Source organism: Megalobrama amblycephala, linkage group LG16 (assembly GCF_018812025.1).
Source record: "Megalobrama amblycephala isolate DHTTF-2021 linkage group LG16, ASM1881202v1, whole genome shotgun sequence".
NCBI classification, from domain to species: Eukaryota; Metazoa; Chordata; class Actinopteri; order Cypriniformes; family Xenocyprididae; genus Megalobrama; species Megalobrama amblycephala.
The window spans coordinates 10,792,949-10,820,564 of NC_063059.1; the positions used below are offsets into that span (position 1 = coordinate 10,792,949).

A 27,616-nucleotide genomic window follows, 5' to 3' on the forward strand; every position below is an offset into this window, starting at 1 on the left:
TATGAACATTGCCTGTTTAAATTGCAATGGATTAAGAGACGAAAGTAAGTTTGAAAATATAAAGGGATGCTTAAAAGCTGAGGTACTCTGTTTGCAAGAGACCCATTGGTCTGACGAAATAATGGACAATATAAGAAAGAGATGGGAAGGAGACATCTATGTCAACCATGGGAATGCAAAAGCCCGTGGAGTGGCAACTTTGATTAAAGGAGGTCGAATAAATAATGTGAAGCAAGCATACAAGGATGGCAATGGGAGATTGCTAGTGATTGATTTTATGTTTCACAACGAACTCTTTAGGTTGATAAACATTTATGCACCGAACATTGAAACTGAAAGGAGAGAGGTTTTTAAAGAAATGAAACCCCTGTGCAAAGGGAATTGTATAGTGGTTGGCGACTTTAATGTGTGGTGCACAAGACTTGACGCATCAAGTAGTGCAAACTTTAAGTCTGATGTGTCAAGAAAGTTTTTAACTGACTGGATGCAAAATGAGGACGTGGTTGATGTATGGAGGGAAGAGAACCCGTACAAAAAAGAGTTCTCTAGAAGACAATTGGTGATGGGGGTGTTGAAGCAAAGTCGCATAGACTTATGTTTAACGAAAAGAGAAATGTTAAAATATGTGAAAAATGTGAAATACAAGTTTGTGGGAATAAGTGACCATGCTATGATGGTGGTAAGGGTGGGTGTAACTAGGGAGGAGAAGGGTAACATGGGAATGTGGTGTTTGAATGCAGAACTTTTAAAGGAAGAGGCATACAAAGAGAACATCAGAAAATGTATAAATTATGAAATGCAAAATGATTTATTTGATGAAAATGTATGTGAATGGTGGGAAATATTGAAAGGAAAAATTAAGAAAAGAAGCATTAGGTAGGCAAAGCAAAGAGATTATATGAGAAGGAGTAAAGCAGAGGATTTGGAAAATGAGATGAAGAGGGATGCGGAAAAAATAGAGAGAAATCCAGAGCAAAGTAAAGCGAGGTATGAGCAGATAAGAGCAGAAATAGAAGATTATGAAAAGGAAAAAAGTAAGGGCGCAATAATAAGAAGTAGAGCGCAGTATGCGCTAGAGGGAGAAAGAAGCACAAAATTCTTTTTAAACTTAGAAAAGAAAAAACAAAGGAAAAAGCATATAATAGAATTGGAAAATGAGAAAGGTGAGAAGGTTACCGATTATGTGGAAATAATAAAAGAAGTAGAAACATTTTATAAGAAGTTGTTTAAAAAAGAAGGGGTAAAGCAGGAAAGTATGGAGGAAGTGTTGAATACTGTGGATGCAAGGTTAAGCGAAGACGAGAAAAACATATGTGAAAAAGACATAAGTATTGAAGAAATAAAAGAAGCGATAAAGCAGACAAAAAAGAATAAAAGTCCAGGCTCAGATGGCATAACACATTAATTTTACAAAACCTTTGAAGAGTTAATAGCACCAATATTGGGGAAGGTTTTTAGGAGAATGGAAGAGAATGGGGAGATGCCTGAGTCAATGGGGTTAGGAATAATAACAATATTATATAAAAATAAAGGAAGTCCACTGAAGTTAGAAAATTATAGACCTTTAAGTCTACTAAACACAGACTACAAAATACGGACAAAAATACTGGCAAACCGGATAAAAGAGGTAGCAGGGTCAATAGTATCTCCAAGCCAAGCTTACAGCATAAAAGGGAGGGACATAACCGATACAATCTGTACAATAAGGGACGTAGTAGAAGGGATGGGGAAAGATGGGAAGGGGGGTTTGATTTTATCTATAGATTTAAATAAGGCGTTTGACAGGGTAGAACATGGTTTTATAGAGCAGACAATGGGGAGATTTGGGTTCAGGACAGGATGAAAAAGTGGATAAGATTAATATATGTGAATGCTAAAAGTTGCGTAAAAGTAAATGGGGTTTTAACGGACCCTTTTCGTTTGGAAAGGTCAGTTAGACAAGGATGCCCGCTGTCAGCTATTCTATACTCGATAACAGCCGAGCCGCTGGCAACACTAATCAAAAAAGATAAAGAAATAAAAGGTATTCAAATGCCAAATGGGTTAATGAGTGTGATACATCAATATGCAGATGACACAACTTTTACAGTCAGAGATATAGAGAGCATAAATAAAATCAGAAAACAGATGGGAAAATATGGGGAAGCGTCAGGGGCAAAAATAAATGTGGGAAAATCGGAAATAATGAGCATAGGGGGAGAGGAGGTAGAAGGGATAGAAGTTCCTTTTAAAATAACGAAAGATTTTATAAAGATTTTAGGGGTAAACATAGGAGGGAATGCTAAAGAGGCAAGAGATGCAACATGGGCGGGAGTGCTAAATAAAATCAAACAAGTGCTACAGTTTTGGAGGCTAAGGGAGTTAAGATTAAGAGGTAAGGTGGTAGTTGCAAATTCCCTTCTATTAACCAAGTGCAATTATGTGATAGGAGTAATTGACTTGCCGGATTGGGTTTTAAATGGAATAAAAGAAACTGTAAATACTTTTGTGTGGGGAGGGAAAGGGGTAAAAATATCTGCAAAAACTTTAATAGCAGATTATAGTGAGGGAGGTTTGAGGCTGACAGATTTGGGCACTAAAAGGAAGGCAATAAGAGTCAAAACAATGAAAAAGTACTTATGTGATAAGGTAGAATATGGATGGAAGGGGTATATGAGAAAATACCTAAAAGAAGGTAGAGGATGTGGGGAGGAGGGAGTGTTCATGGCATTAAAAAAGACGATTGAAAAATTGCCATTGTATTACCAAGAAGTGTTTACTGCATGGGCTGAATTTGTGGAGAATGTAAAATATGAATGTGAGAACATAAACCAAATTCACAACCAGCCAATATTCCTGAACCCGAGAATTAAGAGGGGAGGGAAAATGTTATATAACAGACTGTTCATGAGAGCGGGTGTAAGGAAAGTAAAAGACTTGGCATATGAATATGTAAAGGGTTTCATGCCAAATAGGGCAATATATGACTGTGTGGTGGGGTGGAGTGATGAAATTGAGAAAGAAAACGTGGACTGTGAATGCGAAAATATAAAAAAAAGCTTGCCGGAAAAGTGGGTGGAAAGGATCGAAAGAGAAACCACTAAAGTGGGGGATTGGGGAATGCCTGAAATGTATATTGTTGAAAATGAGAGGAAAAAATTCTTGTGGGAAATAAATGTAAAAACAGTATATAAAATAATGGTAAAGAAAGAAATCAAAGCCCCTGCATCAGAGGCAGTGTGGCCAAGACTGTTTCCTGATTGGAAAGAAAAAACAGTATGGAGGAATTTAAATGTAAAATACAACGGACTAGACTGTGAGAATTTGGATTTTAAACTGAGACACAATAGGATATATTCAAAAGTGGTAATTCACCAAATAAATAAAAATGTCAGCAGAGTATGTGATGTATGTGAGACGGAGCCAGAAACTCTGATGCATATTTTCCTGGAGTGCAAGGAGCTTGAGGACTTTCATGTAAAAATAAAAAAGATGATAAAAGATGGATTGGGTAAAGAGCCAGCGGGGAATGAATGGAAAAAATTGTTTTTATTTGGTGAATTGGTGAATTACAAAGACAAAAAGGTAAATTTGTGGAATTTAATTTTGAGTCATGCAAGGTATGCAATATGGGTGAGGAGGAACATGGCATATTTCGATAGGAAAAAAGTGAATGTAACTGAAATATTTGAAAATGCTGTGAGGAAAAATGTGTACATGATGTGGAAATACCTAAGTAAGGAAGAATTTGAAAAGGCATTTATAGAAGAAGGAGGATTTATATGTATAAAAGAAGGATTAAGCCTAAAATTTTGAAGAGGCACGGTTTGAGTTGAAGTTAAGAAAATGTTTGATATTTTTGTTTGTGATTTCTTTTGAATGTTTCAAAATATATGGATTCTATGTAAATGTGAAAAGGTTTGAAAAGGTATGGTTTGAGTTAAGAAGATGTTTGATATTTTTGATTGATTGTTTTGATTTGAGAGTTGCAAAAGTTATGGTTTCGATGTTAATGTGAGTTTGGAATGTAATGATAATTTGAGTTATGTAAATATTACTTTTGTACTTTTTGATGATAAAAAAAAAAAAAAAAAAAAAGCACGCCCGATCTCGTCTGATCTCGGAAGCTAAGCAGAGTCGGGCCTGGTTAGTACTTGGATGGGAGACCGCCTGGGAATACCAGGTGCTGTAAGCTTTATGTTTTTTCTGAAAATATAAAGAGTGTCTGAATGTCTTAAATAGCCCACTCTTGGCTGCAGATTTCGCTTACGGCCATACCACTCTGAGCACGCCCGATCTCGTCTGATCTCGGAAGCTAAGCAGAGTCGGGCCTGGTTAGTACTTGGATGGGAGACCGCCTGGGAATACCAGGTGCTGTAAGCTTTATGTTTTTTCTGAAAATATAAAGAGTGTCTGAATGTCTTAAATAGCCCACTCTTGGCTGCAGATTTCGCTTACGGCCATACCACTCTGAGCACGCCCGATCTCGTCTGATCTCGGAAGCTAAGCAGAGTCGGGCCTGGTTAGTACTTGGATGGGAGACCGCCTGGGAATACCAGGTGCTGTAAGCTTTATGTTTTTTCTGAAAATATAAAGAGTGTCTGAATGTCTTAAATAGCCCACTCTTGGCTGCAGATTTCGCTTACGGCCATACCACTCTGAGCACGCCCGATCTCGTCTGATCTCGGAAGCTAAGCAGAGTCGGGCCTGGTTAGTACTTGGATGGGAGACTCGCCATGGGAATACCAGGTTTAGCTGTTATTATGCTTTATGTTTTTTTGTCTTGAAAATATAAAGAGTGTCTGAATGTCTTAAATAGCCCACTCTTGGCTGCAGATTTCGCTTACGGCCATACCACTCTGAGCACGCCCTATTGCAACAGGAAGTGAGTTGGCAGTAGTAGGAAGAGATATCATATAACAATATAACATATAACAATATAACATATAACATATATCATATAACAAAATGACGGATTTAACGGACAAAGGACACGGACTGGCAAATGGACATGAGATGGGGATCAGAGAATCAGGATATGTTGCAGACGAGATGGAAAGGAATATGAAAGAAGGGAATGCTGAAAGCAGGAATGAAACATGGGCAAAGGTGGTTTCAAGGAGAAAACAAGATGGAAAAACCAATGGACAAGACAGAAAAACAGAACTACAAACAACTGAAGGTACTGGAATTAATAAAGGAGTTGGAGAAAAAAGAAATGATTTATCTCAACGACAGCAAATGATAAAGAAATTGAGCCATCAAACAAAGTATCAAAGGCAATACAGAAAAGAAGCAACTTTAACAATGACTGTAAAAGATATAGAAAACACAACAGTAATAATGATAATTAAATCAGTTGAACAGAAAGTTGGAATAGGAAAACTGATTGGACTAAGAAGAAAAAATAACAACGAATTTGAAATGACTTTGGAAAGTGAATTGGACTGTGATTCACTGTTGAATGGAATAATGATCAATGGAAAAGAATGTGAGATAAGGAGACTGTGTGCAACAGAAAGAATGGTATCTTTCATGAGTCTGCCCAGCTATATAGATGATGAAGAAATTATTCAAAAACTGATAAATTGGGGAGTAACTCCCATATTGCCTCTAAGGAGGAGATATCATCCGGGGACCACAGTGGCGGACGGAACACGTTTTATAAAGGCAAAGTTTTCACAAGAAGTGATATCTTTGCCAATATAATACAGGTTTCATGACTGAAGAAGGAATGCAGTACTACACTGTAAAACTTTACTGTAAATTTACAGGTAATTTCTAACAGTATTATACTGTATTTTCATGACAACAGAATGTCAACTGTTTTCTGTTTTCAAGCCCGTTTCACTCGTAATACAGTATAATACTGTAGAAGCATTGCATTATGGGATTTATTTTTTTACCGTGCTCATTTCAAATTTCTAGGCCAGGCATACATTTTAGCTTCTCTCTCAACGCTTTTAGTGTTTCACGTCGACTCTTCAGGGTTTAATGTTATCATTAAACGATATTTGAGTGAATATAGTGTGCAGTTTTAAGCTTTTGAAGCGTCAGTTTGCCTGAGACGCGGGATGACTGGACAGCGCTGCTGAGAAGACGGAGATGTTATTTTCTGCCTGATTAATCAAAACGTTTGCCTGTGTCGAGAAGACGGATAAACAATTGTTCGGCTGAGAATACGGTAAGTCAGTCTTTTATGGAGCATTTCGTTCGCGTTTCTACTTTGTCATGAATGAATTGATCTTGAAATGTTAAACTTCTCATGAGCAAACGATTAACGTTACTCTGTTCTCAGCGCTTCACGCAGTAACACTGATGTTTCATGTTATAGACAGACTTAGCATATGTTATTCTTAAAACCTGATTTTTAAACTTTTGTTTATTTATTTATTTATTTCTCTCGTTTCAGGCTCAATCATCTGATGTAGCTCCATTGTTTACGTAAGTGTTGTGCTTATTTTCAAGTGTATCAGGTTTATGACAAAGAATTCAGTGAATAAACGATTTTATTTTGTCAATTATTTTAAGCAATATTTTAAGATGCATCTTTTCTGAAGTGTAACAGGAGACATTACTGAGATCATATGCTTAGCTGTGAGTCCTTGTGTTCACAAAAATGCTATGGTGAATGAATGCACAATATTCACTTCTCTCTCTTTCTCTCTCTCTTTGCTTTTCTGCTTTTAGGCTCTTTGACATATCCCCTAAACATGGCTCAAGAACCAGGAAGGGGGGAAATGACCTTCTGTGAAATATGGTTATGTTAACGTAAGTATTGCACCTAATTTCACATGTGATGTAATCAGAGACCTGATGAATAAGTTCAGAACAAACCTTCATTTATTTTTATTAAATATTTTAATCCCTATTTTTCATTGACAATCATTTCACTGTGTGTAATTCTTAGTATTCAAATTCTTAATATTCAAAGTATATTTGTCAGTCCGCTGTCAGTGCATTACTGTTTAAAGGGTTAGTTCACCAAAAAATGAAATTTCTGTCATTTATTACTCACCCTCATCTCACCTGAAGACCTTCGCTCATCTTCAGAACACAAATTAAGATATTTTTTATGCGAGAGCTTTCTGTCACATGTCGCAGGAACATGATTACTTTAACAATGGTTTCCTACCATTCTTCACCTTGAATGTGTAAGTTGTGCTGCTGCCTATGGAGGAACAGAAAGCTCTCAGATTTCATCAAAAATATCTCCATTTGTGTTCCAAAGATGAACAAAGGTCTTACGGGTGTGGAACAAAACAAGGGCAAGAAATTAACAACAGAAATTTAATTTTTGGGTAAACTAACCCTTAAAGATGAATTTAAATATTTAACATTGCTAAATGTCTCAAGGCAGGTACAACTTATTTAATATACTATTTTAAAAGACTGGGATAAGAACAACACACACAAGCTAAATTCAACAGAATGGAGAAGAGAAAAACGGGAGAAGGAATAGTGCTGTACAAAGAGAAACTCCCGATAGAAATCTGATTAACAAAATAAACAATTTCATTGAATACAATTATAAGCATTATTTTTTAGTTGCTTTTCTAAGGAAAATTTTAACTTACTGCAATCAAATGCTTAGGCTGTTAGAAGTGGACAAATATTCATTACTGTTTTCTCTCTCTCCTTTTTTTCTCTTTCTTTTCTGCTTTTTTACTGACATCAACCATGGAAGAAACAAGAAGGGAAAGTGACTTCCAAGATGATGAAAAAGGTCAAAAACTTGAACTTTTTGTTTTTAAGAAAAAATGAAAAGGATGAGATAACTGATAAGGACCTTTCAACATTGCAATTTTCTGCTTTTTCCAAAAAAAATAATAAAAGATAGAGTGTTGCTTTCCATTTCCTTTGCCTAACATAACAAAGATATTTTTTAATTATTTAATGACAAATATAAGTAAGAGAAGCGTTAATAGAAAATGGGTACATAATATTACAGAGAGGATTTTTGGATTGTAAAAATACAGAAGTGGCTGGCAATAAAGGAATAGAAAGAATGAATAGAGGTGTAAAAGCAAGAACAAAAGGTTCTTAAAAAGCAGAAAATAAGAAGAGAAGAGTTAAAGGAAAGGAGGAAAAGTGGAAATGGGGGAAGCAAGACATGTTTTCTTTAAAGACAATGAAACTAATTGAGTGGTGGTTATTGGTTTATCCTGTCTTTTCCTTAATGAGCTCTTTAAGTATTGTTTCACTGAATGCTAGAGGCTTATCCCAAAGCCAAAAGTTTGAACGATTGATGTGTCTGACAAAAAAGAGTGATGTGTTATGTCTACAAGAAACGAGGTGGGATGACAAATTAAGTGATGAAATTAGGAAATTGTGGAATGGAGAAATGTATAGTAATTGTGATATAGGAAGGAAAAGAGGGGTAGCTGTTTTAGTTAAAAAAGGGGCATTTGAAAAAGTTGATGTAGACTATAAAGACACAAATGGAAGAATAATAATAGTCAAATTTTTGTGTAATGGAAAAGAAATGAAAGTGTGTAACATACATGCACCTAACGAGGAAAGAGAGAAATATAACTTTTATAAGGATTGAATGAGTTAATAGAAAAACAAGAAAACATTATTGTTTTAGGTGATTTTAATACTGTAATACAGAGAATAGATATTGATGATTCAATGCAATTTAGAAGAGATAGAGGGAGGAATGAACTATATAATTTAATGGAGAAAAATAAAATGGTGGATGTGTGGAGAGAGATGAATGGTATGAAAAGAGAGTATTCAAGAAGACAAATTGTTGATAAAATTCTAAAGCAAAGTAGAATAGACTTATTTTTATGCAAGAAAAAAGAAGTACATTATGTCACGAAGGCTTTATATAAAAATTATAGTGAGAGTGATCATGATTTTTTATGGATAACGATGAATTTTAATGAGACTAATACAGAACTGCTAAAAATGGAAGTGTACAAAATGGAAATAGAGAGCATAATAATTAATAGTATAAATGAGGAAATGTATGAAATGGAAAAAGGTCTTTGGTGGGATATTTTAAAGAGTAGATTAAAAAAATTCTCAATAGAATATTCTAAAAAAATACAGAAAGCGAAAAGAATGAAAGAAATGAAGATCAAAAAAGAGTGGGATGAAGAGATGAGGAAAGAAAATGTGCATGATATTGATAAGATAATAGAATTACAGGAAGAATTAAGGAAAATTGAAGAAGAAAAGTGCAAAGGAGCAATAATCAGAAGCAGGGCAAAAGACATTGTAGAAGGAGAAAGGAGTACAAAATATTTTTATGAACTGGAAAAAACAAGACAGAGAGCGGATATAATAACAAGTATTAAAATACAAGATGGGAAATCTGTAGAAGATAAAGAAGGAATTTTAGGAGAAATTAAAAGATTCTATAAAGATTTATTTACCGAAAATGGGGTGGTTTTAGAAGATGAGGAATTTTTATTAAGTAAAATAAAAGTTAAAGTTAAAGAGGAAGACAAGGAAATGTGTGAGAGTGGGATTACGGAATTAGAAATAGAAACAGCAATTGATCAATTGAAAAATGGTAAATGTCCAGGAATAGATGGATTACCAGCTGAATTTTATAAGGTTTTTAAGGCTGTTTTATGTCCAATTTTAAATGAAGTATATACAGATATTTTTAGGAAAGGAAATTTAACTAATAGTATGAAGAAAGGTATGGTGAAAATAATTTACAAGAGAAAAGGCGATAAGGGGTTTTTAAAAAATTACAGACCACTAAGCATGTTAAATACAGATTATAAAATATTGGCTAAAATTTTGGCAAATCGACTGAAAATAGTAGTACCAAATATAATTACAACTAATCAAGCATATTCTGTTCTAAAAAGAGATATTACTGACGTTATTAATAATATAAGAGATCTAATATGGTACATGAAGGAGGAAAAAGAAACAGGATATACACTGTGTGCAGAATTATTAGGCAAGTTGATTTTCTGATCATATTTTTTTTTCTAAGCACATTTTACCAATTCCAATCCACATCAATCTTAATAACTACTATTAATATTGTTTTTAATCATTTATAAGTGATATATAATTGTTCATGAAGGCTGGAAATGAAAAATGCCTTATATTCAGGTGTGCAGAATTATTAGGCAGGTTTGCTTTTACAGGCAAAATGAGCCAAAAAAGAGATTTAACTCAGACTGAAAAGTCAAAAATTATTAAATACTCATGAGAAGGACGCAATACTAATGCAATACTAGAAATTGCAAAGTTAAAGCATGACCAAGGGAAAGCAAAATGCTCATTGGGTCAGCGGGGTCATACAAAATCAGGTGGAAAAGAAAAGACACATGTTAACTGCAAAAGAGTTAAGAATTAAGGTGAAGAATTAAGTGTGAAACCATCAGGAACCCTTTAGTCTCCACCGCCACCATTTTCCAGAACTGCAACCTACCTGGAGTCTTCAGAAGTGCAAGGTGCCAGGATCTCAGAGACTTAGGTTAGCTAAATAATCCTAAAAAATGACCCATACTTAATAAGAATCACAAGCTGAAGTGTTGTGAAATACATGAAGACTGGGTTTTTATAGGCTTTATAGACAGACAGCTTGAGAGTGACTCCTGAAGGACCAGCACCACATCCTCTTGTACCACTGTTTGAAGAATTTATCTTTCAGAATCTGGCAGTAAAGTGTGGGAGTTCACTTTTAGTCCCTCTCTAATCCTGAAATATCCGTCTTGCAGAGATGGACTAAAAATGATCTTCCAAAACTTACTACCAGATTCTGGAAGATAAATTCTTCAAACAGTGGTAAAAGAGGATGTGGTGCTGGTCCTTCAGGAGTCACTCTCAATCTGTCTGTCTATAAGGCCTATAAAAACCCAGTCTTCATGTATTTTATAACACTTCTGCTTGTGATTCTTATTAAAAGCGGGTCATTTTTTAGGATTCTTTAGCTAACCTAAGTCTCTGAGATCTTGACACCTTGCACTTCTGGAGACTCCAGGTAGGTTGCAGTTCTGGAAAATGGTGGCACTGGAGACTAAAGGGTTCCTGATGGTTTCACACTTAATTCTTCACCTTAATTCTTAACTCTTTTGCAGTTAACATGTGTCTTTTCTTTTCCACCTGTTTTTGTATGACCCCGCTGACCCAATGAGCATTTTGCTGTCCATTGGTCATGCTTTAACTTTGCAATTTCTAGTATTGCATTAGTATTGCGTCCTTCTTGTGAGTATTTAATAATTTTTGACTTTTCAGTCTGAGTTAAATCTCTTTTTTGGCTCATTTTGCCTGTAAAAGCAAACCTGCCTAATAATTCTGCACACCTGAATATAAAGCGTTTTTCATTTCCAGCCTTCATGAACAATTATATATCACTTATAAATGATTAAAAACATTATTAATAGTAGTTATTAAGATTGATGTGGATTGAAATTGGTAAAATGTGCTTGGAAAAAAAATATGATCAGAAAGTCAGCTTGCCTAATAATTCTGCACACAGTGTATAATAAGTGTGGATTTGGAAAAAGCATTTGATAGAGTTGAACACAAATTTTTGATAGATGTAATGGAGAGATTTGGTTTTGGGGAGAATTTTTTAAATTGGATAAAATGTTTATATACAGATATAACTAGTTGTGTAAAAGTAAATGGTTTTTTAACTGAAGATTTTAAAATAACAAGATCGATCAGACAGGGGTGCCCTATGTCAGCATTATTATACACATTAGTATCTGAAGCTTTAGGACTGGCAATAGACCAGGAAAAGAACATAAAAGGAATATGGGTAAAAGAAACGGAATCAGAATATAAAGTGTTTCAATATGCAGATGACACAACACTGATTTTAAAAGATATTAAAATTATAGATTTAGCAATGGACATTTTAGAAAGATATTGTAAAGGAACAGGGGCAAAAGTTAATAAAGAAAAAAACAACATACATGAGAGTTGGAGTAACGAATGATGTATCGAATAAAGTACAATTTAAGGAAGAGAAGAGGAATATGAAAATTTTAGGTATAAGGGTTGGTGAAAATGAAACTGAAATAAGGGATGCAGTATGGGAGGAGGTTTTAAAAGGAATGGAAAAGAGATTGAATTTCTGGAAATTAAGGAATTTATTCTTAAAAGGGAGAGTTTTAGTTATCAATTCGTTGTTTTTATCAAAAATGTGGTATGTGCTGAGTCCAGTGAGCCTGCCTATGTGGATATATAAAAAAATGAAATCTATTGTTTTAAACTTTTTATGGGAAGGGAAAACAGCAAAAATTGCTTATGACACTTTAATTGGAAAGGTGGAGGAAGGAGGGCTAGGTCTAATAGATCCATTTATAAGGATGAAAAGTATAAGAATTAAAATTGTTAATAAATATTGGAAAGATGGAAAATATGCTTGGAAGGGAGTAATGAAATATTTTTTAGATAAATGTGGAAAAATGGGAGATGATGTTCTATGGATGAAATTAAAAGAAAACATGATGAATGGAATTCCAGAGTTTTATAAAGAAGTTGTAAAAGCATGGGGAGAATTTAGAAAGAATATTGTTTGTATGTCTTTAAGTAAGGAAGAGATTTTAAGACAACCATTGTTTTTAAATAATACAGTTAAAAGGGGACATCAAACCATTTTTTATAAAAAATGGTTTAATGCGGGGATAAAGCAAATAAAAGATATCATGTATGAAGTGATACCTGGCTTTGTACCTGTGCAAGCAATAAGAGATGCAATTGTAGAAAATTATGATGATGAAAGTAAAACAGTCTTAGAAAATCAATTAAAAAAATTAAAAGAGGTAATACCGAAAGAATGGATAAATATTTTAGAAGAAAAAACGCAAACAGATTGTAGTGATAGAATGGTGGTTGCTTATAAAATCAATGATAAACAATATGACTTTAAAGATGGTATATTAAAAATGTTTTATTCTTGTTTATGTAAAGTTGTTTTTATAACACCAAAAGCAGAAGAATATTGGCTAAGAATATTTCCAAGTGTGGAAAGAAAAAATATATGGCAGAATCTGAGAGCTTGGTGGAAAAGTCCAATTTTAGAAAATTTTGATTACATTTTAAGACACAATTGTTTACTAAGTGAAATGAGACTGTGCAAAATTGGTCTGGAAAGCAATGCAAGATGTAAGGTATGCAACAGGGAAGATGAAGGAGTGCTGCACCTTTTCTTTAAATGTACAGAGTTACAATGTTTTATAAAAAAAAATTAAAACAAATGGCAAGTAAATTGGGAGTGGAAGACAAATATCTTAATGAAGAATGGGAAATAATGTTTTTATTTGGTTTTAAAGGTAATGTCAAGAATGAGTGTTTTTTAAATTTCATCTTAAACATTGCAAGGTTTGTTATATGGAGCAGAAGAAACATGGTCAAACAAAAGAAGACAAAAATACCTGTGTGCAAACTTTTTAGGATAAAGATGTGTTTTATTCTAAATGTTCTGTTTGATTACTATATGAAAGATGAAAAAGAAGTGTTTGTAAAAAATTTTGTGAAAGGGAATCCATTCCTTGAAATGACATATTTTCATTTTAATGTATTATTGCCAAAATGTGATTTAGATTGTTCTTAAAATGTATGTTATTATGTTTTTAATATTGATTTGAGTTTTTTGAAAAAAAAAAAAAAAAAAAAAAGCACGCCCGATCTCGTCTGATCTCGGAAGCTAAGCAGAGTCGGGCCTGGTTAGTACTTGGATGGGAGACCGCCTGGGAATACCAGGTGCTGTAAGCTTTATGTTTTTTCTGAAAATATAAAGAGTGTCTGAATGTCTTAAATAGCCCACTCTTGGCTGCAGATTTCGCTTATAGCCATACCACTCTGAGCACGCCCGATCTCGTCTGATCTCAGAAGCTAAGCAGAGTCGGGCCTGGTTAGTACTTGGATGGGAGACCGCCTGGGAATACCAGTTGCTGTAAGGTTTATGTTTTTTCTGAAAATATAAAGAGTTTCTGAATGTCTTAAATAGCCCACTCTTGGCTGCAAATTTCGCTTACGGCCATACCACTCTGAGCATGCCCGATCTCGTCTGATCTCGGAAGCTAAGCAGAGTCGGGCCTGGTTAGTACTTGGATGGGAGACCGCCTGGGAATACCAGGTGCTGTAAGCTTTTTTTTTTTTTTTTTTTTTTTGAAAAAAAAAACGTAGAGTGTCTGAATGTCTTAAATAGCCCACTCTTGGCTGCAGATTTCGCTTACGGCCTTACCACTCTGAGGGCGCTATTGAGCGACAGGAAGTGATGTGGCAATAGTTGGGAGAGGAAGGCTCTCCTCCATTTTGTCTTTCTCTTACTTGTTTTTTGTGTTTTTTCATACTTTTAGTTTAATTTTGTTTTGTTTTGTTTGTTTTTTTCATTTAAACCACCTAACAGCAGCTTTTGCTGGCTGGAGGGTGGTTAAACCTCTTTCTTTTTTCTTTTTTGCATTATGGACGGATTAATGGATAACGATACTGGACTGGCTGGAGGAAGATGCACGGCAAACGACACTGGACTGGCGGGAGGAAGACGCATGGCAAATGACACTGGACTGGCGGGAGGAAGAAGAACGGCAAACAACACTGGACTGGCAGGAGGAACACGTATGGCAAACGACAATGGAACTGATCAACGACTACGAGCAAGGAATGGAAAGAAACAAGATGTAAGAGAAAAGTTTGATGAACGGAAATATTTAAAAGAAGCTACAGTAATTGTGAATGTGGAGAATGTGATCGAGGTGAGAGCGGAGGACATTATTAAGGCTGTAACGGAACAATGTGGACATGTGAAAATTTTGGCGTTAAGACCGAGGCAAGGAAAGGAATATGAACTTACAATGGAAAAAGAAGAAATGTGTGACAAACTAATGGATGGACTAAGAATAAAAGGTATGGACTGTGAAGTGAAAAGCTTGCAAAACCGTGATTACGTTGTTTCCTTCATGCACCTGCCCGTCTACCTGGATGATGAAAAAATTTTAGAGAAATTGGAGGGATGGGGAGTTGATCCCATAAGTAAAATTAAAAGGAGATGCTATCCGGGCACCGATATCGAGGACGGAACAAGGTTCCTTAAAGTCCGTTTCCCCAAAGATGTGGCATCCTTGCCATACAGCACAAGGCTTGAGACAGCCGAAGGGCAGCAGTATTTCAGGGTGATGCACAGCCATCAAGTGAAAACTTGTAGGCTGTGCATGAGCCCGGATCACCTGATGAAGGACTGCCCAAACTTCACATGCTACAAATGTGAGGAGAGGGGACATTTTGCAAGGGATTGCAACGCTGTTAGGTGCCCGGAGTGTCAAGAGGTTTTAAATAAATGTGAATGCTGGATGGAGGGAGAGGAAGGAGGAAGGGAAAAACAGGTAGGCGGACAGGTGCATGAAGGAAACAACGAGGAGGATGGACAAACTGATGAACGACAAGAGGAAGAAGGACAGAGCAACAGAGAGGAAGGAGAAAGTAAAAAAGACAACAGTAAAAATGATGAACAGACAACGGAGCAGGACACTCAATGGACTGAAATGGAAATACCGGACAGTTTTAATACTTTTATGGAGGACGTGGAGAGAGATGGACATGGAAGGATGGATCAAAATAAAGAAACAGACAGTGAAGGAGAAATAAAGTTGGACAACAGGGACAAAGACAGAGGGGGGAGAGGACAAAGAAGAAGAAGAACATTGAAGGTAAAACCAAATTTGGAAGGTGCAAGGAAAAAAATAATGACAGAAATGAACAGATATGATGTGTTAAGGGGCTTGGAAGGAGAAAATGATGAATAATGGTTTTTAAGTATTTATTTGTCTTTCTTTTAATGGTTTTAAGTTGTGTTACTTTTAATGCAAGGGGACTGTTGGACATTGTAAAATTTGAAAAAGTAAAAGAAAAATGTAAAAGGGAAGATATTATTGCTCTACAAGAAACCCAAAAGAGATGGGATGGTGGTATTTTATATAATAATGGAGATGGGAGGTTTGGGAGAGGTGTGGCTTTTTTAATGAAGGATGATGTTTTTAAAGTGAGTAAAATTGTGTATAAGGACAGGTTGGGGAAGTGTATGGTAGTTGAAACAAAGTATGAAGGAAGAGATTTGATTTTAGTAAATGTACATGCACCAGTGGAGGAGAAGGAAAAGAAAGAGTTTTTTTTAATGTTTTAAGAAATATTGTAAAGAAGTATAAAGAAATAATAATGATGGGGGATTTTAACACAGTTTTTAGCAAGCAAGACATGGCTGAGGGAATGGTTTTCAATGGGTTTTTAGTACTTGGATGGGAGACCGCCTGGGAATACCAGGTGCTGTAAGCTTTATGTTTTATTTTTTTCAAAAAAAAAAAAAAAAATGTCTTAATGTCTTAAATAGCCCACTCTTGGCTGCAGATTTCGCTTACGGCTATACCACTCTGAGCACGCCCGATCTCGTCTGATCTCGGAAGCTAAGCAGAGTCGGGCCTGGTTAGTACTTGGATGGGAGACCGCCTGGGAATACCAGGTGCTGTAAGCTTTATGTTTTTTTTTTTTAAAAAAAAAAAAAAAAAAAAAGAGTGTCTGAATGTCTTAAATAGCCCACTCTTGGCTGCAGATTTCGCTTATGGCGATACCACTCTGAGCACGCCCGATCTCGTCTGATCTCGGAAGCTAAGCAGAGTCGGGCCTGGTAGTACTTGGATGGGAGCCCCTGGGAATACCAGGTCTTAAGCTTTATGTTTTTTCTGAAAATATAAAGAGTGTCTGAATGTCTTAAATAGCCCACTCTTGGCTGCAGATTTCGCTTACGGCCATACCACTCTGAGCACGCCCGATCTCGTCTGATCTCGTCTGATCTCGGAAGCTAAGCAGAGTCGGGCCTGGTTAGTACTTGGATGGGAGACCGCCTGGGAATACCAGGTGCTGTAAGCTTTATGTTTTTTCTGAAAATATAAAGAGTTTCTGAATGTCTTAAATAGCCCACTCTTGGCTGCAGATTTCGCTTACGGCCATACCACTCTGAGCACGCCCTGAGTTGGTACGATCCAGGAAGTGTGAGGTGGCAGTTGGGAGGGAAAGGCTCTCCCCAATTTTTGTTTTTTTGTGTTTTCTTTTGATAATTACTTAAAGTTTATAAGTTAAATTTATTTTTTGTTTAAACCTCAGACAGTTTTACTGTCTGGGGTATTATTTTTTTTTTTCAAAATGACGGATATTACAGTTATGGAACCGGAACGGATATTAGACCAAGACACTGAGGACAACGACTACACTGAAAGAAACAAAGAAATGGACAACGGAAAGGATAAAGATGACAACGAAAACATGGGCAATGGTTGCCACAAGGAGAAAGAAGAATGGAATGGATGTAAGGAGTAGAGGAACAGAAGAGCTATATAAAAGTCAAGGTAAACAAACAAGAGATTATACTGATGGAAGGCGAGAAGCAGTTCAAAGAAATGAGACAATGAAAAAGATAAAAAGCCAATCGAAATATCAGAGAGACTACAAAAAAGAAGCAACGCTAACAATGACTGTTAATGATCCAGAGAAAATATCTGTGATGATGATAATAAAGGCTGTGGAAGAGAAAACTGGATTTGGAAAGCTGTATGGACTGAGGAAAAAAAAGTAATTTTGACTATGAACTAACTATGGAGAATGAGATGGATTGTGACAAGCTAATAGATGGATTACTGATTGATGGACAGTTTTGTGAGATCAAAAAACTATGTAAAATGGTCTCTTTTTTGCATTTGCCGAACTACATAAAAGATGATGAAATCATTCAAAAACTGGTGGATTGGGGAGTAAATCCTATTCTCCCGTTAAGAAGGAGATATTATCCTGGCACCACTGTTGCGGATGGAACAAGGTTTTTAAGAGTAAAATTCCCACAGGACATTGTGACTCTGCCATACAATGTGAGATTTGACACAGAGGAGGGACCAAAATACTTCAGAGTAATTCATGACGGCCAGCTAAAGACTTGCAGAATATGTGCAAGTATATATCATGAAAAAAAGGACTGTCCTCAATATACCTGCAGAGAATGTCTGGAACAGGGGCATTTTGCGCAGGACTGCCAAGCCCCGCGGTGCCAAAGCTATGAAAAGACATCGATGAGGTGTACGTGTGAATCTGAAGAGGAGGACAATGCAGAAATGGAGATAGAGGTGCAGGAGCACATGGAGGAGACAAGCAGAAATAGAAGGAAAGATGAAATACAGGAGGTGAATGGGATTTCTGAGGATTTAAGTAAGCAAGGAAAAGAGGACTCCACGAGGAGAGAGGACAATGCAGATAAAGAAATTGAGGTGCATACAGTGGAGACTGAGACACATCAAACTGTTGCTAATGATGGACAAATGAAAGAAAAGGAATGTGCAACGAGTGAAATTGCAGCTGGGTGGAATAAAGAGGAGGTAAGCGATGAGGAAACTGATGAAATTAACCTTGAGCTTGAAAGCAGAACATCGGACATTATGAACAGAAGACGTAAAATGATAAGAGTACCGGAAATAAATATTAAACAAGTATTAAAGAAACAAAAGTTAAGAAGAGAAGACAGAACAAGGCTAAATGAAGATAAAGTAGATATTAAGAGAGACCACATATGGATGATGGGTTGTTTTGGTTTGTGTTTTTTCTTTTATTTCATTATGAGTAATTTATGTTTGGTCTCAATTAATGTTAGAGGGTTGTCATCTAAACTGAAGTTTGAAAATATAATTAATTTAACAAAACAAAGTGATATTTATGTATACAAGAGACTGGATGGAATGAAACAATAGTTGATGATTTTAAAAAATGTTGGGATGGAGAAATATGGTACAGTAATGATTTAAATAAGAAAAAAAGGCTTAGCAATATTAATTAGAAGGGGAGTAGTAGAATCAACGAATGTTTTATTTAAAGATAACAATGGAAGGATTTTAACTGTTAAAATTATGGATAGGGGAGAAGAAATAACAATATGTAATATACATGCTCCAAATGAAGATATGGAAAGAGTTACTTTTTTAAAAGAATTGAGTGTTTTGATTAATGGATGGAGGAATGTCATTGTTATAGGAGATTTTAATACTGTTTTAGAAAGAATAGATGTTGAAGATTTTATGGCGTATAGAGCTGATGTTGGAAGAAAAGAATTGAAATGTATGATTGCTGAACTTAAATTTGTAGATGTATGGAGAGAAAGAAACAGAGTCAAAAGAGAATATTCGAGAAGACAGTGGGTAAATACAATTTTAAAACAAAGCAGAATATATTTCATTTTATGTGACAGAAGATTTGAGCATTTTATTTCAAAAGTTTTTTATAAAATGTATAGCGGGAGTGATCATGATTTTTTATACGTAATGATGGATTTTAGTGGAGTTGAGAGAGGACCCGGTGTATGGGTGGTTAATACACAGCTTTTAAAGAACGAATTGTATAAAATGGAAATGGAAAATCTAATTATTAATAGTGTAGATGATGTTTTATAAGATGAAGCAATATGTGTGTGGTGGGACAATATAAAATCAGATATCAAAAGTTTTTCTATTGAATGTTCTAAAAAAAAATACAGAAAGCAAAAAGAGCTAAAGAAAGAGAACTAAATAAAGAATGGGAAAATGAAATGAAAAAGATAACTGAACCCAGGTAAAAAAGTAGTATACTTTAGTGTATTTGAAATATGAATGAAGTACATGAATTATAAAACAAGTATACTTCTACTTGTTGTACTTTATTTAAAAAGTATTTGATTTGTACTTTTTAAAAGTATACTTCAAAAAAGATGTAATTAAGTTCAACTTAATAGTCCAAACAGTAAGTATACTAATTTATCAGTAATCAAATTATTTTTTAAATGTACTTTTTGAAAGTGTACTTTGTTGTTAATGTATTTTAAATTGAATTGAAGTTTATTTTTTTTTAAGTGTATTAAATTTGACACACTTAGAGTGGCAATTCAGTGTACTTATGGGAAGTATATTTTTTGGAAATTAATTGTTAGTATACTTTTTTTAAAAGTGTACTATGTTCTCACTTCATTAGAAGTGTGACTTCTGTACACTTTATACAGTACACTCCAGAGGTGGGACAAAGTCATTGTTATGCAAGTCACAAGTAAGTCTCAAGTCTTTGCCCTCGAGTCCCGAGTCAAGTCGAGTCAAAGATGAGGCAAGTCCCGAGTCGAGTCAAAAGTCAAAGCCAACAAGTCTCAAGTCGAGTCCAAAGTCCTACCATTTTAGTTTCGAGTCATTTCAAGTCCTCTTACCACAGAAATAAAATTTATAAAAATCATGTATGTCTGTAAGATTTGTATTTATTTAAACCTCTTATACAATGACATTAATCAAATACAGTAAAAAACAGAAAATTTAAATTTTCACAAAAAATGCTTGTATTTCAACAGCATATTGCACTAGAACAATGCACAGCAGCTTCAGTCCTGTATTGTATTGACCTCATATTGCAAAACAGTTTAACTTTCAAATAGACATGGGTCCTTTTAGCCTAAACTTAGGGCTAACTTAAACATGTCATCAATAAAATAAGGTGACCAGATTTCTGAAATGGAAACCGGGGACATTTCCTATTTGAGGGTGCTTTCACACCTGCCTCATTTAGTTCGGTTGAATTGTACTAGAGTTCGTTTCCCCCTTTGGTGCGGTTCGTTTGGGCAGGTGTGAAAGCAGCAATCGCACTCGGGTGCGCACCAAAAGCGGACCAAATAAGCGTACCGAGACCTCCTTGAAGAGGTGGTCTCGGTACGCTTTCAAACGAACTCTGGAGCGGTTCGTTTGTGGTGAGAACGTGATCTGAGTGGTCAAAATATCACCAAAATCTCATTTGTTATTAACTATTAATAAAAAACGGGGACAATACATTTTGGAAGGTTTTTGTTTTTTAATTGTTCACTGTTCACTGTAAACCCTAATAAGTTGAGACTACTCAAATGATTTGAGGAAAGTGATTCCCTCAGTTCAACTGAGTAATGGGGTAATGTGGTCTTTTCACTGAATTAACTTAAATAGTTAAGTACAGATAACTTGAAAGGTAAATATGGGTTCCCTATATCATTACATTAATAATAATTATGAATTAATTTTATTATTAGGATTTTTGGTCTGGTTTTAATACAATTCACCAAAAAACTATTACACTACTAACCAGGCCTAACTAAAAAAAGTATTACACTATTTTGAAAAATCACATTACAAAATTAAAACAACATAAATATGAGATAAGATAAATAAAATGGCATTTAACAAATATTTTTAACATTTATTATTGAATGTAATATTTTCATTTTCATGAGCTGTACAGAAATTACAACTTTTTAAACGTTTAACTATTATTTTGCATTTTAGACTCATTTTAAACACTAAGTAAGTTGCAAGTGTATTATTATTTTATTATAATTGTTTTATTTATTCATATCTGGGTGTACCTTCACCTCGTGATACAGTTAAGACGTGTGTGGAAATTGCTGCTTTGTGACTGAGGACGTTTAAATTGTCCAAAACAATCCAGCACCCTGTTGAAGCCCTGTTATAAAACACAAAACCGTATTACTTTAATTTAACATGAATAGTTAGTATGCTCCTACCTTAAAAGTTGAAACCCATAACGATGTTTCTTTTGATAATTGATGATAATGGCGCTCTGCTCTGGTCCAGGTTACGTTCTTCATGAAGTAGCGGCGCGCGCGCGACCAAGTGTAGCAGTGACAGTGTAGCTGCACGGCCCCCTCTGTTGGTGAATATAATTACTACACGATTGCTCCGATAACCAACAGGCTGCTCTGTGTTGGTCGGGCTTTTTTGCAATGTATTTGCGGATTATTTTGAACGAGCTATAAAACGGGGACATTTCCGGGGACTGCTCAATGTGCCTGCTTAGATGCTGTCGAATCAAACCAACGTGGGACTACAGTGATTGGATGTGGTGCAGGCAGCGCGCGTGCTCTCTGCATGCATACAGGTGGTGCACATTTTTTTCACAGATGAAGATACACTGAGAGCGGCGCGGCCGTGTGAACATTTTTTTCCACAGGTTTTCATGGGAAGTAGCAAGTCTTCTCGAGTCAAAAGGCGCAAGTCCAAGTGAAGTCACGAGTCATTGATGTTAAAGTCCAAGTCGAGTTGCAAGTCTTTGTACATTTTGTGGAGTCGAGTCTGAAGTCATCAAATTCATGACTCGAGTCTGACTCGAGTCCAAGTCACATGACTCGAGTCCACACCTCTGGTACACTCTAAAATAAGTGTATTTTTAGTGGCATATCAGAGTACTCTTATAAAATATGTTAAAATACAAAAATGTATAGTGGTAATTTAGTGTACTTTTAGTAAGTACGCTTATTTGTAATACAAAGTATAATTTATTAAAGTGTACACTGATTTCACTTCATCTGTAGTGTAATCTTAGAGTCAGTCTGTTGTTCGTTATCTGGCTCGGCTCGGTGTTCATCTTCAGTTCTCTCTTCACAGCAGTTCAGTCAGTGTACTGTTTGAGTACATGAATTACTCGGGGATATTGGTTTGTTTGAACTCAGAGGGAGTGTCAGCCACATTAAAAAAATTAACAGCTTAAGTCATTTGTGGATTAATGCGTATTGGAGACGCGAACCGTTTAAAACGATTCAGTTCGATTTGGTGAACTGGTTCAAAAAGATCCGGTTACATCGAATGATTCGTTCGCGAACCGGATATCACAAACTGATTTGTTTTGAACTCTCTCTCACAACAGACACGGAAAAGAAGACAATGCTGAATAAAGTCGTAGTTTTTGCTATTTTTGGACCAAAATGTATTTTCGATGCTTCAAAAAATTCTAACTGACCCTCTGATGTCACATGGACTACTTTGATGATGTTTTTCTTACCTTTAGAGCTCTCGGACTAAATCTAAAATATCTTAAACTTTGTTCCAAAGATAAACGGAGGTCTTACGGGTTTGGAACAACATGAGGGTAAGTTATTAATGACATAATTTTGCTATTTGGGTGAACTAACCCTTTAATTTGAAGAACATGCATGTTCACATTATGTCTTGGAATACAGACCTGACTTCCCAGATTACAAATTTGAAAATCCACTTAACTCTGCCATTTTTGCCGTCATTGACTACTGTTAATACTTCTTGTTTGAATTTCACTGATTAAGCAATAGCCTATGGTAAAAGTGACAGTGGGTTGGTACGGATTAGGGCTGGGATAAACGATATTTTTTTTTAACGATTAATTTAGCGATTATTTTTCGGTGCATCGATTAATCTAACGACTCTTTTTTTGATTTTGTTTTTTTCACTCCGATTCTATTTCGGTTTGATTCGATTATCGATAATCTCCCCATTAATTGACTAATACCAATTTATAAAAAGTCCAAAATAAAAGACTATACAAGTGCAAAGTAATGCATTCTTAGTCAGAGGTAGCGTTCGATAAAACGTTGAAGCCTTAAACACATAGCTTACTAAAAAAAAAGTGCATCTTGTAATTCTTCTTTCAGATGAAAATAACAACAAATTGATGTCTAGCATTCAATAAAAAAAAAGGTCACCCAAAATACTTGTTTAGAGCAATTGAAAGAATACAGTAACCAATGTAAACTTGAGGGCTTTAAGCTAACACAGAGAGTGCTTTTCCAACAAAAAATCAATAAAAATTAACAGCGACAGTGGGAGCCAGCAGCCTGTCATGGTGTCCTTCCTGAACCAACAGAATTTAACATTTGTTGAAAACGCATAGCTTACTGAAAAAAGTGCATCTTTTAATTCTTCATTCACATAAAAATAACAACAATGTATAGTAGTAATACACTCTGCCACTCACCTTTTTCTTAAAAAAAAAATACTAATGTAGGTAACTAGAATTTAATAAATGGAACATTATGGTAAAGTGTACCGATTTGTTATACACCGATTCAGACATCTCATGAGTTCAGTGTTGGACAGATCAGTTGTTTTAACCATTCATTTAAGTGAATCAGTTCAAATGAGTCATTAGTTCGCGAATCGGACATGTCATTATTGGACGTGTAGCCTACGGCAAGCGCTGTGTGATTATCCCGGCAGTTTATTTTTTTAGCATAACTTACACTCCGCGGTAATTCAGAAAAAAAAAATATCTCAGAATGCTCCACGTGAAACTTTGTTCATCCCAGCCCTGGTACGGATATAACTACAAGGCCTCTGGCAAATTGGTGCAGGTACCAATACTGTGACCACAAGTGACATATTACGTTTATAGGCAACCCTCACAGGGAAAGGAAAAAAAGGCGAGCTGAAGGAGCAGCTGGAGCCAGAAAAAACCAACGCAATTTTAGGTACAGTAATATCATAGTTATGAATCCAAATCCATTGTGATGATTGATTGACAAATCCATTATAATCAATGATTGTATTTCAATGTTATACATTGTCTATCCTGTTTTAATTCATCCCCATGTCTCTTTCCTGTTTTCACAGATGCAGTGAGGGAGCGATTCCCCAACACCGAGGTGGCAGAGATCCGGGCCCTTCTACGGAGGAAGTGCAACAATGAGAGCTAAAAGGCCTCTAGTAACTCAAGTCAGAGCTACAGGTGCTGGTCATATAATTAGAATATCGTGAAAAAGTTCATTTTTTTTTTTATTGTAAATTATTTTTAAAAATGAAACTTTCATATATTCTAGATTCCCTACATGTAAAGTAAAACATTTCAAAATTCATTAGAGCATACAGCTCATGAAAGTCCAAAATCCAGTATCTCAAAATATTAGAATATTTTCTAAGATCAATCAAAAAAAGGATTTTCAAAACAGAAAAGTTCAAGTTCTTTAAAGTATGTTCATTTGTGCACTCAATACTTGGTCGGCAGCACATATTACAGCAAACGACTTGCTCCTAGCACAAATTACAGCATCAGTGAAGTGTGGCATGGAAGTGATCAGCCTGTGGCACTGCTGAGGCACTATTGAGCCTTCAGATCATCTGTATATTGTTGGATCGACTGTTTCTCATCTTAAAAAAGGTCAGGCATGTTGGCTGGCCAATAAAACACAGTAATATCATGGTCAGCAAACCACTTGGAAGTGGTTTTTGCACTGTGGGCAGGTGCTAAAGTCCTGCTGGAAAAGGAAATCAGCATCTCCATAAAGCTTGTCAGCAGATGGAAGCATAAAGTGCTCCAACATCTCCTGGAAGATGGCTGTATTGACTTTGCACTTGATAAAACACAATGGACCAACACCAGCAGACGTCACGGCCCCCCAAATCATTACTAACTTCAGAAAATTCCCACTAGACTTCAAGCAGCTTGGATTCTGTGCCTCTCCAGTCTTCCTTCAGACTCTGGGACCATGATTTCAACATGAAATGCAAAATTTACTTTTATCTGAAAAGAGGACTTTCGACCACTGTTCACTGTCCAGTTCTTTTTCTCCTTAGCCCAGGTAAGATGCTTCTGACATTGTTTCTGTTTCAGAAGTGGCTTGGTAGTCCTTTTCTTGAAGATGTCTGAGTGTGGTGACTCTTGATGCGCTGACTCCGGCTTCATTTGACTCATTGTGAAGCTCTCCCAAGTGTTTGAATCGGCTTTACTTGACAGTATTCTCAAGCTTGTGGTCATCCCTGTTGCTTGTGCACCTTTGCCTACCCAATTTCTTCCTTCTAGTCAACTTTGCATTTAATATGCTTTGATACATCAATCTGTAAACAGCCACCCCATTCAGTAATGACCATCTGTGACTTACTCTCTTTGTGGAGGGTGTCAATGATTGTCTCCTGGACCACTGCCAAGTCAGCAGTCTTCCCCATTAGTGTGGCTTCAAAGGAATTTATACTGTAGGGATGGTCATTTAATGAAACTCAAATGTAAATATTCTAATATTTTGAGATACTGGATTTTGGACTTTCATGAGCTGTACGCTCTAATCAACAAATTAAAAAAAAAAAAAAAAAAACTTTTGAAATGTTTTACTTTACATGTAGGGAATCTAGTATAAATGAAAGTTTCATTTTTAAAAATAATTTACAATGAAAAAATGAACTTTTTCATGATATTCTAATTATATGACCAGCACCTGTAGATATGCATGTGTAGTACGTTGTTTGCCATTGTTCTGTTCCCGGCATTTCAGAGAAAGTCGACTGTTCAAGGTTCCTCCTTTTGCCAATATCTGCTTTTGTGTGTTACTTTTGTGTTAATAATAAAGACCCTTTTCTGAAATGCAATTTGTAATCTGTTGATTTAATGTACTTGAACTGAATTGTATTGTAATGTAATACACATGTAGTGTAATACCAACATTCATGCTTAAGTATAACAAAATGGGGATAAAATTACAAATGAAATGTACTTTCAATTTGTTTCTACCTTACACTATAATAACATTGCACTGAAAGTATGTGTCTATGATGTTTAGGTTGTAATTGAACTTCACTTCAAAAACATTATTATTGTCATAGTGGAACACTTTAAAAGCACTAAATATAGTTAGGAAGTGCATTTGTAGATCACTTGAAATGTTACAGAGGCATACTAAATTAACTGTTCATAGTAATTATAAGTATGATAGCAGTATGCACAAAATGTACTTAAACACAACTATAATTTGCACTTCAATGCCTTTTTAAGTGTATTTCCATTAGAATGGCAATACAATGCAATTGTACTGTAAGTGTGCTTAATTGCTCATGAATCTTGATTTTCATTAGTGTATTTTTAGTGCACTTGAAGTTTAAAAAAAGTTGTTCCATTTTAGTATACTATTTACACTTGAAGTGTAGTTAAATAGATGTTAAGTTGAAGTTAATACATAATTGAATACACTTAACTATACTTGGATTTGACGAAAATAGTACAAAATGTAGAAAATATACTTAGTACACTTTATTAAAGTATATTTTTAATAGAATTCTTTTTCACCTGGGAAGGAAATACGGATATTAGGAAAATAGTAATATTAGAAGAGAAACTTAAAAAAGTGGAAGAGGACAAATGTGTGGGTGCTAGAATAAGAAGTAAGATAAGAAATACAGTGGAAGGAGAAAGAAGTACAAAGTTTTTCTATGATGCAGAAAAGACTAGACAAAAAGCTGATTTAATAAAGAATGTTTCAATGGAAGGTAAAAATATAAAAGATAAAGAAGGGATTTTAAAAGCGGTCAAGGATTTTTTTGGTGTTTTATTTAAGAAAAAGGGAGTTAATGAGGAAGATGAAGTATTTTTGTTAAATCAAATCAAAGTTAAAGTAAAAGAGGATGATAAAAAAATGTGTGATAGTGATATAACAGAAGAGGAGATAAATTAAGCTATAATGCAATTAAGTAATGGAAAAAGTCCTGGTTTAGATGGTTTATCATCTGAATTTTATAAGGTTTTTAAAGATGTTTTAATACCTATTTTGAAAGATCTTTTCATAGCCATTTTTAAGAATGGACAATTGAGTGAGAGTATGAAGAAGGGCATGATTAAAATAATTTATAAAAAGAAAGGGAATAAAGATGATTTGCAAAATTACAGACCATTAAGTATGCTGTTACAGAGCCCCATGTTTGTCTTCCCCTGTGACCTAGTTTCCCCGTTCTGTTGATTAGTTCATTTGATCCACCTGTGTCTTGTTAATCATCCCATCACCTTGTTTAGCTCCCTTTGTTAGTCATCTGTATTTATACCCTGTGTTCCCATTCACTCCTTGTCCGTTCTCGTTGTCGTCTACATGTGTGTATGCTGTTGTAACCCTGTT

At 35.3% G+C, this 27,616-nt stretch overlaps 2 long non-coding RNA genes, 5 other non-coding genes and 3 pseudogenes across 7 annotated transcripts; all 10 read left to right on the top strand.

Annotated features, from left to right (window-relative positions):
* The first annotated feature begins 4,243 nt into the window (after positions 1-4,243).
* LOC125249826 lies at positions 4,244-4,362 on the top strand. Its single transcript, XR_007180679.1, has one exon. It is a non-coding gene; the product is annotated as a 5S ribosomal RNA (ribosomal RNA).
* A 69-nt stretch (positions 4,363-4,431) lies between these two features.
* Positions 4,432-4,550, top strand: LOC125249827. Its single transcript, XR_007180680.1, has one exon. It is a non-coding gene; the product is annotated as a 5S ribosomal RNA (ribosomal RNA).
* A 69-nt stretch (positions 4,551-4,619) lies between these two features.
* On the top strand, positions 4,620-4,743 carry LOC125249841 (annotated as a pseudogene).
* Positions 4,744-5,877: 1,134 nt separating this feature from the next.
* Positions 5,878-6,995, top strand: LOC125249275. The gene is made up of 3 exons (XR_007180527.1): positions 5,878-6,163; positions 6,392-6,423; positions 6,670-6,995. It is a non-coding gene; the product is annotated as an uncharacterized LOC125249275 (long non-coding RNA).
* A 6,757-nt stretch (positions 6,996-13,752) lies between these two features.
* Positions 13,753-13,871, top strand: LOC125249833. The gene has a single exon (XR_007180685.1). It is a non-coding gene; the product is annotated as a 5S ribosomal RNA (ribosomal RNA).
* A 69-nt stretch (positions 13,872-13,940) lies between these two features.
* LOC125249829 lies at positions 13,941-14,059 on the top strand. Its single transcript, XR_007180682.1, has one exon. It is a non-coding gene; the product is annotated as a 5S ribosomal RNA (ribosomal RNA).
* Positions 14,060-16,316: 2,257 nt separating this feature from the next.
* On the top strand, positions 16,317-16,435 carry LOC125249828. The gene has a single exon (XR_007180681.1). It is a non-coding gene; the product is annotated as a 5S ribosomal RNA (ribosomal RNA).
* An 83-nt stretch (positions 16,436-16,518) lies between these two features.
* Positions 16,519-16,632, top strand: LOC125249842 (annotated as a pseudogene).
* A 69-nt stretch (positions 16,633-16,701) lies between these two features.
* LOC125249831 lies at positions 16,702-16,830 on the top strand (annotated as a pseudogene).
* Positions 16,831-22,804: 5,974 nt separating this feature from the next.
* On the top strand, positions 22,805-24,529 carry LOC125249328. Its single transcript, XR_007180537.1, has 3 exons — positions 22,805-22,860; positions 24,139-24,214; positions 24,357-24,529. It is a non-coding gene; the product is annotated as an uncharacterized LOC125249328 (long non-coding RNA).
* The last annotated feature ends 3,087 nt before the right edge of the window (positions 24,530-27,616 follow it).